Genomic DNA, 19,834 nt, shown 5'->3' on the forward strand with positions numbered 1-19,834 from the left:
TTGTTATAAGGAATATAGACTAAGCTTAGACTTAAGACGATTTGTATTGTGTTTCTACTTTCCTATCCTTCTAACCAACATCACCTTGTGACTATCATAACTATAAATAAAAAGGTCTATCTAGAAAACCAAAACCTGCTTCCATTTACTAGTTTGGGAGATAAATTAAGGGAAAGGTTAAGTAGGGGAGATTTATGATCTAATATCCAATTTTAAATCTCACAGTTTTGGCGACCCAGATGGGACCTTAAGGACCCTCCCACCCTCCCTAGTTTGGCCATAAGCCGGCCAATTCGGTGGATTTTCCAAATTACCCCCCCCCCCACGGACTTTCCCTTTGTCTAATCTCCCTTAAAGACTTTAAGCCTCTAAGAGTCTTGCTTTAAACAGAAAAGCCAGCCCAGTTTAAAGGGCAAGATGCTCGAATATTCTACTATCCCTTTGATTTTTCTCATCGGAATGTATTGGGACAGCATAACATCCCGACTTAGAGGAATAGTTTACTCAATGGTCCTTCATAACATTATTGGTTTTTTCCTCATTCAGGCAGCAAAAAGTTTTTTGTATAATAGTATACGTGAGAATCTTTGGGAAAATACGTTTAATATAAGTAGAAATTTTATGCCTGCAATTGAAATACCTTTTAATACCACATCCATAGTTCATACGACTAAGGATTTTATTTTTTTTTGGTTTTTTTTTGTTTTTGTTATTATCATTGTTTTTGTTATTATCATTGTTATGATATGGGGGAAATTCTCACATATGGAGAGAGACCTCGAAATGAAATTCTCACATATGGAGAGAGACCTCAAAATGGCTGTTTCTACTAGAGATGATCCAAGTTCAGAATCAGATCAGCAGAAACTACTCCCTCTGCAGGAAGCTATAGAACATAGTAAGAAGGGAGTGCCAATTCAAGTCAGAAAATATAGCCCCTTTAGACCAAGTGACTTGAGCGCATGGAAATCAATCATCCCTAGTTTTGAGAAAAATCCTAACACTGTAATTTCACAGTTAAGGACTATATTTAATGCATATCAACCCAGTTGGGCTGATGTTACTTGCCTTTTGGAAACTTTACTGTCCCCAACTGAGATTACAGATGTTATCTCAGCAGGAAATGCCCTTGTTGCGAAAGGTAAGGCCGATGTGGAATGGCCTCTAAAGGATCCAGAGTGGAATTATAATGATGATAGGGATTTCCAAAGATTAAAAGATGCTAGAGAAACACTTCTGAAGGGAATGGAATCTTGCTCTAGAAAACCAGAAAACTGGCAGAAATTTTTAAGCCTACCTCAGGAGGCTAATGAAAGACCAAACAGATTTTATGATAGACTTTGTGAGGCCGCTAGACAGTACACCAGATTGGATCCAGTAGATTTAAGAGATTCCTGTATCATTCTCAACACATTTGTTTATAATTCACTGCCAGAAATACGCAGATACTTTCTGAAACAATGTCCAGACTGGAGAAATCTCTCAGTAGATAGAATTAAGGAACTTGCAAATTATGTCTTTGACTCACGTGAGGAAGATCCAGATCACCCTAAACAGAGCATTCTGGCACCAGCGATTACTAGTCAGCCATGTGGATACCGGAGCAAGGACACTAAGGTGTGTTGTTACTGTCGTAAGGAGGGGCATGAATTGAGAGAATGTAGGACTTGGAGAAGAAATTCTAATTCTAATTACAGGCGAAATCAAAATAGAAATAGATCTTTTTGGAGGAATACAGAAAGGCAGTACCAGAATAATGGTAACCAAGACCCCCCTCAGAAGAGGACACAGGAATGATGGTGTCTTGGGGAGGAATGGAACATAGATAATGAAAGCCATATATTCCCAGATCCGGATTTTTTGAATGCACTTGTGCCAGTCCATTCACCTCCCCAGAGTAATGAACCACATGTCACCTTAAAAGTGGGGGAGACTTATTATGATTGTCTGCTAGACACAGGAGCCTCTAAATCAGTATTAGTAAGCAAACCAGATGCTGGGTGTAGACCTGTAGGATATTTGAATGTAGTGGGAGTCTCAGGAAAGAGCCAGAGAGTGGCAAAATTGAATCCTCGCATGGTATCTATGGGGCCCTTAACAGTAGAACATTCATTTTTACTCATGCCTGATGCCCCTGTAAATTTATTAGGTCGTGATCTCCTTTGCAAGCTTAGAGCAACCATATCTTGTGCTCCAGATGGGGCTGTCTCCTTACAATTGCCAGAGGATACTGTTCATTTATTACCAATTTTACTTACAGAAGCTCAAGGAACAGCAGGGGAGGTATCCAAAATCCCCTCTGACATTCCTGAGTCTTTATGGGCCTCATCCCCTAATGAGGTGGGGCTCCTTAAGTCTGCCATGCCTGTTACCTTTAAAGTTAAGGGGGGACCACCCCCCTCCATTCCACAGTATCCATTGTCTAGGGAAGCAATAGAAGGGATCACCCCTATAATTGAGGCTTTGAAAAACCAGGGTATTATTATTCCATGTCATCACTCTCCATGCAATACTCCCATTTTGCCAGTTAAAAAACCCAAGCCTGGGCCAGATGGTAAACCTGTTTATCGCTTTGTGCAAGATCTTAGAGCGATTAATAATTATGTTATTCCTAGACATTCTATAGTCGCAAATCCGGCTATGATAATTTCCTCAATTCCCTATGAATCTACATGTTTCACAGTGGTAGACCTTTGCTCTGCCTTTTTCTCCATACCAGTACATGAGGACTTCCAATATTTATTTGCTTTTACCTGGAAAAATAGACAGTGGACCTGGACTAGACTCCCACAGGGATTTGTAGACAGTCCCACATTATTTTCCCAAATTTTACAGCAGGATCTGGCCTCTATTACCTTTAAAGCCTCCACACTAGTACAATATGTTGATGACTTACTTTTGGCCTCTCCTAATGCTGAAATTTGTCAGGAAGATAGCCGTCACTTACTGCTGGAGCTGCACAAGAGAGGACACAAGGTTTCTAAGACAAAGGTACAATGGTGTTTGCCCCAGGTAGAATATTTAGGATTTATTTTGGCTGCTGGAACTCGCTCTGTCTCTTCTAAGCGAGTCCAGGCCATTCAACAACTCTCTGCCCCCACTACTAAGAGGCAGTTGAGAGCCATTCTGGGAGCAGCTGGGTACTGTAGACAATGGATACCCTCTTTTGGTGAAATTACTAAACCCCTCATAGCTCTTACAAAAAGTTCTGTTCCAGACATTTTACAGTTGGATCCCCAGCATCTCTCAGCCATAAAAGAATTAAAACGGGCCTTGTTATCAGCACCTGCCCTAGGACTGCCAGATTATAGTAAGCCTTTCACTCTCTTTGTGCATGAACAAAGGGGGGTGGCTTCTGGAGTCCTGACTCAGTCACTGGGGCCTAACCAGCGTCCTATAGCCTACTATTCAATTCAGCTGGACCCTGTAGCGGCTGGAGTGCCACCTTGCCTTAGAGCAGTGGCGGCCACAGCGCTTTTGGTAGAAAAAGCCTCTGATTTGGTCCTAGGTAACCCTCTAACTGTGCAATGCCCTCACGAAGTGGAGGCTCTCTTACTACGTCACAGGACACAAGCCTTTTCAGATCAAAGGCTGGCTAAGTATGAAATAACCCTGTTAGGTAATGAGAATATCACTTTAAAACGCTGCACAGTTCTTAATCCAGCAACACTACTCCCTAATTTACCATTCTCGGGGGAACCGTTGCATGACTGTGCTTCTTTAGTTGATATGGCTGAAAAACCCCGTGATGATCTTTTGATACACCTTTAGAAAATCCTGATCTTGTCCTCTATACAGATGGTTCCTCATTTATGAGAGAGGGAACCCGTTTTACTGGAGCTGCTGTAGTTTCTGATTATGACACCCTCTGGGCAGCTTCTCTGCCTTCCCATTTTAGTGCACAGGCTGCTGAACTTGTGGCTCTTACACAGGCCTGTAATATAGCTAAAGATAAGAGTGCCACCATTTTTACTGACTCGAAATATGGCTTTGGCATATGCCACTTTATTGGTATGATTTGGCGTCAACGAGGCTTTCTAACATCCTCGGGCAAGGCTATTGCCAATGGGGACCTTATCAAGGACCTCTTAGATGCCCTAAAACTGCCTTCTTCCCTAGCCGTTGTACATTGCCCTGCCCACACAGGGAATAGTGACCCTGTTTCAAAGGGAAATGCACGAGCCGATTCTGCAGCCAAGCTTGCTGCATTAGAAGCTCCTGAACATGTATTTAACCTTTCACCTTCTGAGGATATTCCTTCCAACCTAACCTATGACGATTCTGAAGTAGAAAAGTGGAAAAAGAAATTTAAGGCGAAACAGATCAATGGCATCTGGGTGTCTCCGGAAGGTAAGCCATTTCTTCCCCGGAAATTCTACCACCAGGTATGCCTCTCTGTTCACAGAAAAGGCCATTTTGGTACACAAGGCATTGTAGACTCTATTAAGAGAACCTGGATAGCACCAGGTGTGACTAATACAGCATCTCGAATCTGCTCGGGCTGCTCCACATGTCAGTCTTATAATCAGTATGCTTTTAAGGCCAAAGCTTATGGAGGGCGTCCTCTAGCATATACACCTTTTGAGCACTTACAAATTGATTATATTACTATGCCAAAAGCAGGACATTATAAATTTTGCCTTGTTATAGTTGATCAGCTCACTCGGTGGGTGGAGGCCTTTCCCAGCCCCCGAGCCACAGCTGCCTTTGTTGCCAAAATTCTTCTTAAAGAGATAGTACCTCGTTTTGGCCCACCAGCCCGCATCGATTCTGACAAAGGCACACATTTCACTGATTCGATTTTATCCCAAATCTACTCTTTCTTGGGAGTGACTCCAAAATTCCACACGCCCTACCATCCACAAAGTTCAGGCCAAGTCGAACGTATGAATAAAGAGCTTAAGAGTATGATTGGCAAATTATGTACTGAAACCCATTTGAAATGGCCTGATGTTCTACCATTGGCATTATTCTATCTACGAAGTAGACCAAGAGGAGAACTTCATATATCTCCTTATGAAATGCTTTTTGGTCACCCTCCTATCCAAGCTAAAACTTTTTCCCCAGTTTATACATCACTGGTGGGAGGTGATACTTCTGTTGCTTCCTATATACAGGAATTACAGACCAGGCTACGTGAACTCCATGAGGCAGGAGCTGTGGTCCAGGCAGGACCATTAGACTTTTCATTGCATAACTTCAACCCAGGAGATAAAATATATGTAAAGAATTTTCAGAGAACCAGTGGAACTCAACCTGCCTGGGAAGGACCTTTTCAGGTATTATTGACAACTCCTACCGCCATTAAAATTGGTGAAAAAGACTCATGGATTCATTGCTCTCATATAAAGCCTGCACCATTCATAGGTGAAGAGATTTCAGATAGACCTGAGGTAGACGCTAAAGAGGTAAAAACCCTAACGATAGCAACTGTTAAAGAGCAAAGAAAGTTCAGAGGAAACAGGAAGTTCCCATTTAAGAATCCCACTGATCAGTTAAATGCTTTGGGACTCAGTCTTCGTAAAGTATCAGGAGACGGAAATTGCCTTTTTAGGGCTTTAGCAGACCAGCTAGAAGGTCACTGTAGAAATCATCTCAGACACAGACAAGAAGCTGCTTCTTATATGATTAACCATAGACAAGAGTTTGAGTCTTTTATAGTAAATGACTCCCCTTTTGAAGAATATGTTGATGAATTAAAGAAATTTGGAAAGTGGGGAGGAAATGATACAATTGTAGCATTTGCTAAGCAGCATCAGCTGAATGTTGTGGTTCATCAATTAAATCAGCCTTTATTGAAAATCAGTGGCACAGACAAAACTGATGCTACAGAACTCCACATTTTCTACCATAAAGAACATTATGACAGCATTAGAAAGATCAATGACAATTCAGAAACCCCTGCCACTTTGGCATGCAGAGAATTGGGGAACCAGTTAAAACAATGTGGCATACCCCAAACTCTAGCAGCTTAAATACCTTATAATTTAACAAGCATTTCCTTCTACAGGCAAAAGCACTGAAGTACATGGCCTAGTTTTCTGGCCTACCTCAACTATTTTTTTTTTAAATTAATTTTTGGGTTTTTTTGTTTTTGTTTTGACTTTTGAAAGGCACTGAAAAGACCTGGAATTGACTGCACCTTTAAGTTCTTTAAGAGCACAAAAGGGTGCTTAGCGAATCTTTTGCTTTTTATTTTTTATTTTTGGTTTTGCTTTGGTTTTTTTTTACTTTTGTTTCTTTTGCTTTTCTTTAAAACTAAATTTTGTAAACTAAGTGATTATTCAAAGACATTTTAAGTATATGCTGTGGGTGAGGCTATCGGGCCTCAGAAGCTACCAGAATTCTTCTTTTTTTTTATTTACTCTTTCTTTTTGAGAGAACCATGAGTTCTAATGAGTTTTGTTTTATTTATTTATTTTTCTCCTTTCTCTTGTATGTTGTTCTGTTTAACTAAAAAGTACCAGAAATTGCTTGATACCTCACTGAAAACATTGAATATTGAATCTTGCTAATTGAAGTCTTATTTCTTTTTGATGAATTAATCACCACTTTAAGTATCTGCTACTGTTATACCAGAGAATTCATGTATAAGATGATGTGGTCTACTTGCTAAAAGAAGATTATGTAATAATGTCTAAAAGAAGATTATGTAACAATGTCTAATATAATCAGCTATTTACATTCGTTTATTATTTATATGTCATTATACTCTGGGTATGGTTTGGAATTATTGTATATATCACTAATATATTCTCAGTTATGCAGCATAGCACACATTTTTACCATCATATTGTCTTTGGTGAAATTAATGAGATTTCAGAAATATGGAAACTTATCATTTCAGAGACTAACTTGCTGTGAACTCTGACGCAGGCCCTGGAGAGAATATATGTGCAACAAAAGGAGAGACAGGTATACGTAAGTCCATGGTTTGCTTATGATGGTGACTATGTAGAGCACAATTACTAGGCACAGTCCAGTATTCATCCTCTCTCCCTCCTAATTTAACCTAATTTAACTGAACTTATTTATCTTTTTATCTCACTCAGTTGAATTCACCTGTGGCCTAGCACAATCACTGGCTGTCTCAGAACCATGAGATATGGTATGATAACCTTTCCATAACATTTTCAGGTGTCATGAACACATACTAAATTTGGCTTTGATCCAGACACATGGTGGTAAAAAGTGTTACACATTGCATAACTACCTCAACCCTCTATTACAAGTCTAACCATATAAAGGAGGGAATGTAATGGAATTTATTAATTTGATCATTGACAATGCTATGCTAAGGTTTTAAAAATACAGCAATTCAAACAGTTAAAGAAGATAATCCAGCTTTCCAGACCAGAGTCCAGAATCCAGTTTTCCAGACCAGAATCCAGTTTCCTCCTGATGACATCTTACCACTTCAAGAAGACAAGAGAACTCAGAGACTTTATATGAACTGTTTTGCTTTATTAGCTTTTACTATCTCCTTTCTGTTATATACTATCTGTAACATGTACTCTCTGCAGAGGCTCTCCCTTTGCAAGACTAATGTCAAAGCGTCGGTTCATGAGGAAAAAAAAAAAAATCGCCCCTCTGGACAAAACTTTCCTCTCTTCCTTTTCTGTATTGTTGTTCGCATATTATTAGTCAGCAAAAGTTATTATATTCTTTTTACTGTTCCATCAAGGAAACATTCCGTTTCTTGAGGAAGCAAAGGGGGGAAATGTGGTAAAATATGAAAGTTTTTAACAGTCGGTTAGGATAACTGAAAGACGCCAGTTTTTCAAGGACCACCCTTTTGGGGAGGAGATGAACAGTCCGCCTGCTGCGCATGTCAGACTGCCTGCCGGGTACAGTCCGCCTGCTGCGCATGTCAGACTGCCTGCCAGGTACAGTGCGCCTGCTGCGCATGTCAGACTGCCTGCCGGGTTTTTTTTTTGACTTCCGGGGTGGAGAAAAAGAGAGAGGCCTTTTTGCCTGCTTGGCGGGACTCCTGACGGCGCGGCACGGACTCTCTCTCTCCAAAGGAGGCCTTGTCGGTTGGTGGCCTTGTCGGTTGGTGGCCTTGTCGGTTTGGTGAGTTGTTATAAGGAATATAGACTAAGCTTAGACTTAAGACGATTTGTATTGTGTTTCTACTTTCCTATCCTTCTAACCAACATCACCTTGTGACTATCATAACTATAAATAAAAAGGTCTATCTAGAAAACCAAAACCTGCTTCCATTTACTAGTTTGGGAGATAAATTAAGGGAAAGGTTAAGTAGGGGAGATTTATGATCTAATATCCAATTTTAAATCTCACAGTGCCCTAAGGACCACTGGGTCTTTCCATCTGATCAGCAGCTGAAACTTCCTATATGTATTGTTTTTCCCCATTAAAAATGTGAGCTTCCTGAGAAGAGGGACTGTCTTACTTTTCTCTTTGTATTTTCAATGCTTAGTATGGTGTTTTGAACAAAGTAAGTAGTTAAATGCTTTTTCATTCATTCATTAGTGGCTTCATTTGCTCATTTCCCTAATCTATCAATATAGTAGCCCTATCAAAAAAAAAAGGGAATTAGTTTCACCTGTCGTGACTTGTTCTTGGTAAAGCCAAGATCTTTGTGTCCACTACTTCCTCTTCTACAGGTTCACCAACTATCTCTTTAACTAAATACTCTAGAATTTTGCCAGGAATCAATCAAGCCCAATGGCTATTGGTGGCAGACTTTATTCTGTCCTTTTTTTTTTTTTTAAAGATTGGGACATTTAATGATGATGATGAGCCAACATTTATATAGTGCTTAATCTGTGTCAAGCAGTGTGCTAAAGTGTTTTGTAATTATTATCTTATTTGATCTTTGCAACAACCCTGAGAGCTAGGTGTTATTATTATCCCCATTTTGCAGATGAGGCAAACAGAGGTTAAGTGTTTCCCAGGGTCACACAGCTAATAAGTATCTGTGGCCAAATTTGAATTCAGTTCTTTGTGATTCCAAGCCCAGTACTCTATTCACTATGCCACCTAGCTGCTATTTGCTTTTCTCCACTTTCATGGTACCTTTCCCATTGTCCATGACTTTATAAATATTTTATTTGTTTGTTTGTTGTTGTTGTTTTTGTGGGGCAATGAGGATTAAGTGACTTGCCTGGGGTCACACAGCTAGTAAGTGTCAAGTGTCTGAGGTCAGATTTAAACTCAGATCCTCCTGAATACAGGGCCAGTGCTTTATCCACTGTGCCACCTAACTGCCCCTCGACTTTAAAAATATCACTGATAGTGTCTCAATAATCATGTAAGCCAGTTTTTTTTCAGTACACTAGATTATAGTTCTTCTGAGTCTATTATCTTGAAATCATGAAGAATGGCTTATCTTAGTATCAACTCCTATAGTTCTGTCTTTTTTTTGTTGTTGTTGTTCTCTTTGGCAGAGAACACAGAAGTAAAATGAGAGCTTAGCAACTTTGCCTCCTACATGGTCTTCATCATCACTTCCTATCCTACCTCCAAAATATGTATCAACATAGTTTATCCCCACTTTCCTTTTTTTCTAGAGTTAGCTTTCAAAGTCCCAACAGCAACAAGGTCACTATGGTACTGGATGGATAATGGTAGGTTATGATGTAACTGACTCTGTGCATAAATAGTAGAGGGACACACACAGCAACGTGTGTGTGTGTGTGTGTGTGTATGTGTGTGTGTGTGTGTTCATGCGGGGCTGTGTCTCCTCACAGAGGCTTGAATTTCCTTTATCTTTTTTTTTACATGAGACAATGGAACAAAGCACCTCCCAAACCATCAGTACCTTAGATTTGGCTCAGGTTCCGTGTTCTTCCATAGCAAACACACAGAATAGATCAAACCATACAGAGTTCTCAAATAACCAGTCAGTTCCCTTCCTTAGGCCCCTTTGTCCTCTATTTGGCTTTCTTTCAGACATTTTTACAATTAAATGAAGCCAAATTTAGATGAAGATAAATGATGATAAATACACCATTCAGCAACAATGCATAGTCTTTGGTGGATTTTATTTGTCTTGAGCCCAGATCCAAACACTAGCTGTGCTGGCTAGTGCTTTCATTGCCCTAAACTCTTTGCCCTTTGATCCCCTTTCGCCTTAAGCAGAAAATTTTTAAAAGGCTTTCTTTCTATTTTCAGAGGATGAGACCAATTTTACATTGCAAAATGAACATGATTAATCATTCTAACCCAGAGGTTTAGACTAATGGGGGGAAAAAAAGATGATTCTGAGTGACACGTTTCTAGTCCGATTCACAACAGGCAAAGCTGTAAAGATGAATTATTTTGGCATTTACTTATGCACATTAATTGAGAAATATATATAGTTATCCCTTTCACATCCTGACTTTCCCCCACAGTTTCACTATAACACAAATTGGCATAAGAAATCAAATGGCAATTTTTTGAGTTTTGAGGAAGCCATAAATGACACACAAAGGCCAACAAATGACACAGAAAATGTTTAAAAACTCAGAAATGGGGGGGGGGTGTAGCTAGATGGTGCAGTGGATAAAGCGCTGGCCCTGGATTCAAGAGGACCTGAGTTCAAATCTGACCTCAGACATTTGACACTTAATAGCTGTGTGACCCTGGTCAAGTCACTTAACCCTCGTTACCCTGCAAAAAGAAAGAAAATCACAAATGCACAAAATATATGTATAGTATTGTATAATCTCAACATATTTTATCATTCAATACCATAGTGATTCAGACTTCTTCTCTAGTATGAAGGGAGGGCCAAAAAATTTTACAAGGATTTTCTAAATCAATTGGGCACCTCGTCCCTAACTCCCATGATGTGAATGGGATGACTGTACATTATAAATAGCTAATGCTTGTATTTTGTTCATTTTTTGAATTCTTAGAACTTAATTTTCTGCTTAATGTCATATGGAAAGAATCTTCAGTGTCTCATTCTTGACTACTGAATTAAGTCCAGACTCCTTAGCCTGGTATTCAAGACTTTTAGCCATCAATCTCAAATTTACATTCCATCTTTATCTTACATTACTCCTCCTCTTGTACTATATGTCTTGGCCAATATAGACTACTCACTGTTCCACATACAGGGGTTATACTTTTACACTATCCTAGATCCAAACCTACTCATCTCATTCCCTTTGCTTGTTAATTGACTTCTCCACTCCCCATACACACATCCCTACCCCACTGTGATGTTTAAAATCTTAATTGTGGTCGCCAAAAATTAAAAGGGTTCAGTACCAGTCTTTGGGCATTAAACATTTATTAGAACATACAGATATTTACAAAGAGTTCAGAAGGTTATGAAAAAGAAGTCCTACCTAGCCTAGAGTTCCAGCTTGGTTGGGTTCTTCCTGAAGTGCTCCTCCACAAGCCTGCTTTAATCAGGAACTCCTACTAAGCTGACTGTGGAAGCTTTTTTATAGAACTGGAACAGAGGCAGTCCTTACACACTGCTTCAAGGTGATTGGTTGGCATCATCCAAATCCATTGGCTTTCAAGGTGTTCTCAAGTTGAGTTCACAGTCTAGTTTCTGAGAACAATACCTTCTTAAGGGATAGCCAGGTGTGATTACAATCCAATTAACTTGAAGTAGGCTTAATCAGCAGTCAATTACTCTCACTTGATTCAATCAGTCTTGATTAATCTCCAGGTGGGTCTTTGAGTATCTGCTAAATCCCATTATTTCATCACACCACAAAGGTCCTGCTGGACATGATCTTTCCCCATTTGGAATGATCATAGTACTTTACACTTCTCTTATTTGTCTACCCTATTCTTTTCAACATTTTGGTTGCTTATCTCTACCTCCTTGACATCAGGGGCCATTTCTTGGATCATGTCTTCTCTATCTTTGTATCCTCCATGGTGCCTTGCTTAATTCCTACACAAGAGCTAATAACAGTACTGATGCTTATCAGCACTTGGATCCTCATTCCCAGGATGACCCGTCTGCATGGCTAGATATTCCTCTGAGTGACCAATATTTTTCAGAAATTTTTCCTCTTAGCTAATCTAAACTCCTTTCCACAGATTGTGACTTCAATTGGTTAGATTGTGCTGAGGGCAGAAAGCTAATATAATTGAATACATTTATTAAAAACTTTTAAAAATAATATTTCAATCCATGTTTCCCTGACCCTATTCCCAGTACTACCTTGTAACTCTAAAAACTATCTTACAGCATAACTAGGAACCAATCGGGAAATATTTTCTCTATGGAGGATGTATATGTCCCCTCTAACTCTTCCTTCCTTACAATTGACAGTACTATATTTGTAGTATCAGAGGCAAGGGAATGGTTTATTTATTTATTTATTTATTTATTTATTTTTTAGTGAGGCGATTGGGGTTAAGTGACTTGCCCAGGGTCACACAGCTAGTAAGTGTTAAGTGTCTGAGGCCGGATTTGAACTCAGGTACTCCTGATTCCAGGGCTGGTGCTCTACCCACTATGCCACCTAGCTGCCCCTGGGAATGGTTTATATTCAACAATGTTACATTGGTAATGGAATGAAATACTCCACTGAAAACAAGATTATAGGGAGATCTGAACTCTGGTCAGTTAATAAATATTTTTTGAAGACTTATTATACCCAAGTTAGGTACTATTCTAGGTATTAGGGAGGATTTGAAGCAGGAAAAGTCATTGGTTCTGCCCTCTAAGAGTTAATAGTTTAGTCAGAGAGGAATCCCCATTTGACAGTTAAAGAATATTATAAAAAACCAATAGTGTCGTATAAATCAGAAAGCAATAAGTGTTCAGGGCTCAAAGTTCAAAGTCTAAAACAAGGGAAGATGAAGGTTATCATGCTGTTCTACAAATAATTCTAGGAGGGAAGTAGAATTTAGACACAGCCCACACTTGAATTCTTTTTTCTTCCTGGGTCAATTATTTACTTTTAAAATCAAATTGTTTTTTCTTTTTAAAAAAAGGAGAGAAAAAAGAAATAGATCTTCCATTGCCTTTTGTTTTATGCCACACTCATTTACCTTTAAGAACAACCTCTGCATTGAATATTTCCATCACCTTATAACCACCCACCCAAAAAAACCCAAACTTAAGCAAAACCAACAGTGTACCATTCCTGACTGTAAATAATGCATTCTGCATCAATGGCTCTAACTTCTCTGAGAGGTAAAAGATAAGTCTCCTTATCACTTCCCCAGGACTGAGATTGTTCACTACCATTCATCACAATTTGACTGTTTCTTAGTGTTGTTACCATTTAAATTGTTGTAGTCACCACATATATTTTCCTCTTGATTCAATTTTCTTTCTTCGTTCAGCATCATACAAGTCCTCTGTTTCTCTGAATTTCTTATATTCATTTTTTCTTATAGTACAATAACATATCCCCTCCACCCAAGCCAGCCCCAATTGAGTTATTTTTATAATCATTTCAAAACAGCAATTCTTCTGGACATAGCTATATCTTAGGCTGAGTTAAAACTAAAATCAACAGTATACAATTCCAAAAATATTAGAGAAAGATAAATAGGAATTGGTGCTGGCTTGGCCAAATATGTAGATGTATTTGCCTGGCTTGCTCCTATAACACAATCCTGGGTACATCATCTTCCCTTTCTGCCATCTGAGTTTTATCAGGGAAATGCTTTTACTGTAATTCATCCTGAACACATCAGGATCTACCTTCACAAGAGTAATTAACCACTGCCCAGAAAAGGCAGATAAAGATTTAGAATGAATTACATGTGGAGATTAGAATGTAAACACAGAAATCTCAATGAACCTTCTAATCTATAGGTCAGGAGGGGGAGGTCTTCCAGTTACAAGAAAAATAAAATGCGGATTTTCTAGAGGCATGAGGAAGCTGGTTGGCAGGACTTGGGTCATAGTTATGAATTGTGGTAATAATAGACAAACATAGAGTTCAGAAAAAAAGCACAGAGTCCAGGTGCACAGCCAAAGCTAACTCCAAAAGTGAGAGAGTATCAAGAACAGGGGTTCTGGCTGCAATGGACTTAGAGCAGGCACAAACTATGCATTTCAGGATTCTCATTTCCTGCTCTTGGTGAAAGGAAAGGTTGATATGAGAGTCTGTGTTAATGTAAACAAGCAATGGCACCTTCTCAAGCCCATAAAATAGGTTGGTGTTTAGTTTGTTTCAGATTTAGGCGAAGGTGCATACTGGTCCTCATTGTACATAACCCGAGGCACTCAGCCCACCTCGGCACAATGCCCATGGGAGTTGAACAAGGACAATCAGAGTATTGTCCTGTGGGCTTTCTGGTTTGTATATCCTTGGCAGTGACAGCCCCATAAGGAATTCTTGGGTAGGTGGGTGTGGGCGGCTGATTATTTATATCCACAAATATTAACTCAATGTCTGAGAGAAATTTTCCTGAGATGTGCTCTAGTCCTTCACCAGTCAGTGTCCAGAAAGCAAAGAATGACCAGAAGAAGACTGCATGTGTTTCTTACCATCCCTTTTGCCTCTTCACCGATTCTGCAGTTTTGCCTATTCCACACCAGTCAACCAGACTCAAACTGAAAATTTCAGGCAAATGTATGGAAGTTAAGTCAATATATCGAAGACAAGATATCTGGATGAAAGACAAACGTTGTGAGATGTTTTTATAGAGATTCAGAGGATTTGTTATGTTCCATTATGTTGTGGCAAAAGCGCTTAAGATACCCTCAACTAGAAGCCTTCCTTCATTTTCACTAATCTGATGGCCATCAAACAAGGGGCTGTGGAGGCTCCCTTCCCAATGCCATGATTTTTGGGACCAGAGCTTGACCCTTTGTTTCTCAGCACCCTTCCTCTACCTTCCATGTTGTGGCATCAACATATCTTACTCTCAGTCAGATCTATTTTACAACATTAGAGATTTCTGAATACAAACTTTACTGTCTCCTTAGGACTGATTTAGCTATATCCTAGAAAATTTGACTTCTCCAGAAATGAAAGAGGGATATTAAAATCTCCCAGATTTCTCACATTGGAAATACCCTCCACTTCTGTGGTCTCTTCTCTCTCTCCCTCTTCCTCTCCATCTCCTCTCCTCTTTCTACAATGCCTCCAGCCCAAGTACCTTCATATCTTCATACAACCCACACACCTTTTCCAGCTTCCTTTTACATGTTGTCTTCTGTACTGGGGGAAGGAGAAGGGAGGCATGCTCTCTGGATGGAATTTCAAGACTATCCCCCTGAGTCTTGAATATAATCACAATCTCCATATACAATCTGCCTCTTTTCTACTTCTACCTATTCTACCATGTAAGGCCAAGCAGAACAAATCTAACCTCTGCTCCATGTGACAGCCCTTCATGTGTTTGAAGAAAACTATCATACCCCACACCCATAGCCAAATAATCTCTTTTTTCCAGTTAAATATCCACAAGTTTGTTTAACTAATCCTCACAAAGGCAGCCAGGCAATGCAGTGAATAAAAGGTAGATCCTGAAGTCAGGAAGACCTGAATTCTAATCCAGCCTCAAACACATCCTAGTGGTGTCACCCTCAGAAAGTCACTTAACTTCTGTCAGTCTGTCCCTCATCTGTAAAATGGAGATAACAACACCTACCTCCCATGTTTACTGTGAAGATCAAATGAGATAATTGTAAAATTCTTAGCATAGTGCCTGGCACTTAGTAAGCACTATCTAATTGTTATGGTGTCGTTACTACTATCATTATTATGTGACTTGATCTCAGGTCCCTTCACCATCCTAGTCACCTTCCTCTGGATCTGCTGTACCTCATCAATGTCTTTCCTAAGATATGGCATCAAGAACTGAATAAAGTACTCCAGAAGTGACCTGCTTCATTCTGGACCTGATGCCTTCTGATTTCAACCGAATACCACATCAGCTCCAATATCAGATTAGGCTCCATATCCCATTGTTATCTTGGACTGAATTTATAGATTATTAAACCCCTCAGACTTTTTCATAGGGACTGCTATCTAGCCCAAACTCCACAGTTCAATACCTCTGCTATTGATTTTCTTTTTATTCAAGTGTTGGGTTTTGTATTTCTCTCTATTAAAATTTCCTATAATAATAAGTAGAAATGATTCCACTTATTGTTCTAGTTTATCATCAAGCTTCTTTTAGATCCTGATTCCATCATCTAATGTGTTAAAGATCCCTAAAATTTTTAAGTTTTCTGTAAACTTGATAAGGATCTATACCTATACCTAATAAAATGCCAATAAAGATTTTGATTAGCCAAGGGTCAATGATAGGCTCATGGGGTACTCCATTAGAGACTTCCCTCCATGTTGACATCAAAACATTAATGGCTAGTCTTAGAGTTTGGCCATTCAACCACTTAGAAATCTCTTGAACTAAAATATTGTCTCAGTCACATGTCACAATATCATCCACAAGAATAACATGATGGATTTTTTCAAATATTTTGATGATATCTAGGTACAAATAAATATTACCCTATAACTTTATTCCCATCATCTACTATATTAATAAGCATGGCACAACAAAAGAGGAAAAGAAGATAAAAATGTTTGGCATTGACTGATCCTGATAAAGTGATGTCAGCTTCTAGTTATTACTATTTTCTAAATGCCCACAAACAGTCCCTTTAATAATAAATTCTATCATTTATCCAGGAACTGAAGCCAAACTCACCAGCCTAAAGTTTGAAGATGCCATCCTCTTCCCTTTTTCAAAAATCCTCCCAACATCTGCATGTCTTCAGTCTTGGAACATCTCTCCTATTCTCTAATATTTCTCAAAGATGCCTGATAGTCATTCAATAGGAACATTTACCATTTTTTAACTTGGAGTTTATGGGTTTGTTGGTTTTCCTTTAGTACTCTGGGATGGTTCCTCTGGGCCAGGAGACTTGAACTCACTGAGGACAGCTGAGTCCATTTTCACTGCCTTCTTACTGATCCTGTATTTCAACCTCTTGTTGACCATTTTTTTGCCCTAGCCTTCCAAGTCTGAAGACCTAGGAATATTCCTTAGCAGACAAAAGATAAACAAAGACATACTGAGTGTTTTTGGGTTTTTTTTTTCCCAACAATATTTCATCCACTTGAAACACAACTTCTCTTTTTTTCTTTGATCCTCTTTAAACCTCTAATATCACTTTAAAAACAAACCTTTTTGTTCTTGTTGGGGGGAGGAGTAGAGAGGGGTTCTTAGAATTCTGAGTTTTACCATATTATTCTTGTATTCATCTTCTACTGCCTGCCTTTGCTTCTCTCTTTCTAACCTAAGAACCCACCTTCCATCTCCCAGCCAAGTGCAGTTTCCTGAGGGAGTGACGTAAAAGTCAATTACCTTTGAGGGGAGCAAAGAATTGGGGAAAGCTCCCAGTAATTGTAATTCATCAGGAACTTTAGGAACAGTAGAATAGAGAGGCCCTGGCAGCCAGGGGGCAGCATGAGGACACCAGATACCTCGTGATCATGGATGAACAGGCTAAAGCAAGTCTTGTTCTACCCAACAGGCTTACCTTGAGTCAACTGTTCATGCCAAGTCTCCTATCTCTGATAGGCTTGTACCAATAGAGTTGGCTACTTCCACTTCCGCCACAGTTAACAACTCCCCACCTCCCTTTAAAAACACACACACACACAAATATTTGCTAACCTGCATGTATGACACAGGCTATGCCTGGAGAATATCAAGGTACAGAATAACAGGGAGATATTTCCACCAGCCTAGAACATATTGTCTTTATCCCAACCCACAATTAAGCATGCTGTTGTTACCAATAGCCTCTCTTTGACCATTCCAATGAAACTTACTTGCCATAAATATGGAATGTTAAATCAAAGCAGGATAATTCATTGGGAAAGGTCAGGCATAATAATTGTGAGTATACCTCAATCATTCCTGTGATTTAATTTTGCTAAGGACTGTAACTACATCAAAAACAAATCCTTCTGAAACCTTCACTGTATCTCTGTGATATATTACCCCAAGGGCACCTTCAAGGTTGTCAAAGACATTCCACAGGCTTTAGTCAAGTTACAAAAAAGGCAAATCAAGACTTTGAAGTACGTTTATTACTCTCTCCACAGGCCCACTTTGCAACTGCCATCATAGTCACACAGTCTATTCTAGGGTAACTGAGCTCCTGTCTCTCCTGCTGAGCTTTTGGTCCCTGAAGAGTAAGCGATAGAGACAGGCTGAGGTGATAAGTATTTCCCCTCCCTGAAAGTTTTCAGAAGACAAAATGTAGAGTAGACCTACTTCAAAATTGACAAAGAGATGTACTGGCTGGGTCAATTTACATATCAGCATAAATCCAACTCATATACCTAGGAGAAACTTTTACTTCACTATCTTGCCATCACCTTAATCCTGCAATGTCTAAAATCTAGCTTGTGTTTATTTGTAAAAATCAATTTCCCTTGTAATTCACCCCAATTTCCATCAATGGTACCATTTTCTCAGTCATCAAGCCTTGAAACTTGGATTAAATTCTTTCTCCTTTATTCCCTATATCCTTAAATTACTGTCAATTATCCTTTCATGATGATTCTCTTCCATGCCACCTTGTTAGTCTATGCCTATTATCATAGTTTCCTCCTTGGTTTCCCTGTCTCTAGTTTCTTCAAGTCTCCATATTCTACCCTACATAACCTGACCACTTTAACTAAAATCCCTTTATTATATCAGACTTCTCTTCAAAAGCTTTTAATAATCAAAATAATTGAACAAAGATGTCAAAGAAGCTTATAGGATTTTGACATATGCATGAAAGATATCTTATTTGGGGGGAGCCTTTAAGGTGAAGTTTTGCTTGGTTGAATCAAATGCTTTTTTCTCCCCCAATAATCAACAAACAATAAGCAAAGTAGAACCTTGCATTCTCTATACCATTTAGTCAATTGTCAGTCAATAAAAATTTAATAAGTACCTACTATGTACCTGACACTTTGCTGGGGATACCAGGGGGAGACACCAAACTAATATGTATAGACAAAGTATGTACAGGATAGATAGATGTGAAATAATCAACAGAAGGAAGGCATTAGAATCAAGGGAGATCAGGAAAGCTGTCCTGTAGAATCTGGAATTTTTACTGGAACTTTAAGGAAACTAGGGAAGCCAGGACATGTGAATGAAGAGGGAGAACATTCTAGGCCAGGCAGTAGCCAGTGAAAATGCCCATAGTCTGGAGACAGAGTCTCCAACAAGGAGACCAATGTCATTGGATCTCAGAGTATGTGAGAGTATATAGTATCAGATTGGAAATGTAGGATTGGGACAGATTATGAAAGACTTTGAATACCAAACAGAAGATTTTGTGACTGAAAATGTAGTCTGCTATGGAATACCATTTGTGGAAGTCACCCTGTCCTTCTCCATTTGTCAAGATTGTTGTTGTTTGTCCTTCATTCTCAAAGAGGACCAATGACATCAGCAAGGGAATGTCCTAGAATACTTTCAATGAATGTAAAGATTATTCTCATAATGAGCGTGTATAAATGGAAAATTAAGTGCACAGATCAATAGTTATTGGTATTCTTTTGGTTAACTTTTTTTTTTGTAACAATAAAGTCTGACCCTATTTGTACAAAAATATTTCTAGCAGTTCTTTTTGTAGTGGCTAAGAAGTAGAAATCAAAGGAATGCCCATTTTGGGGGGAATGGCTAAACAAGCTGTAGTATATGATTGTGATGAAATATTGTTGTGCTATAAAAAATGACAAACAGGACGATTTCAGAAAGGCCTGGGAAGATTTGTATGAACTGATGTATAGTGAAATGAGCAGATCCAAGAGAATGCTGTGCACAGTGACAACAATATTATTGAATGAAGAACTGTGAATGACAACTATTCTCAACAATATAATGGTCCAAGACAATCCCAAAGGACTAACCATAAAGCATACTATCC

Source organism: Dromiciops gliroides, chromosome 4 (assembly GCF_019393635.1).
Source record: "Dromiciops gliroides isolate mDroGli1 chromosome 4, mDroGli1.pri, whole genome shotgun sequence".
Lineage (NCBI taxonomy): Eukaryota > Metazoa > Chordata > Mammalia > Microbiotheria > Microbiotheriidae > Dromiciops > Dromiciops gliroides.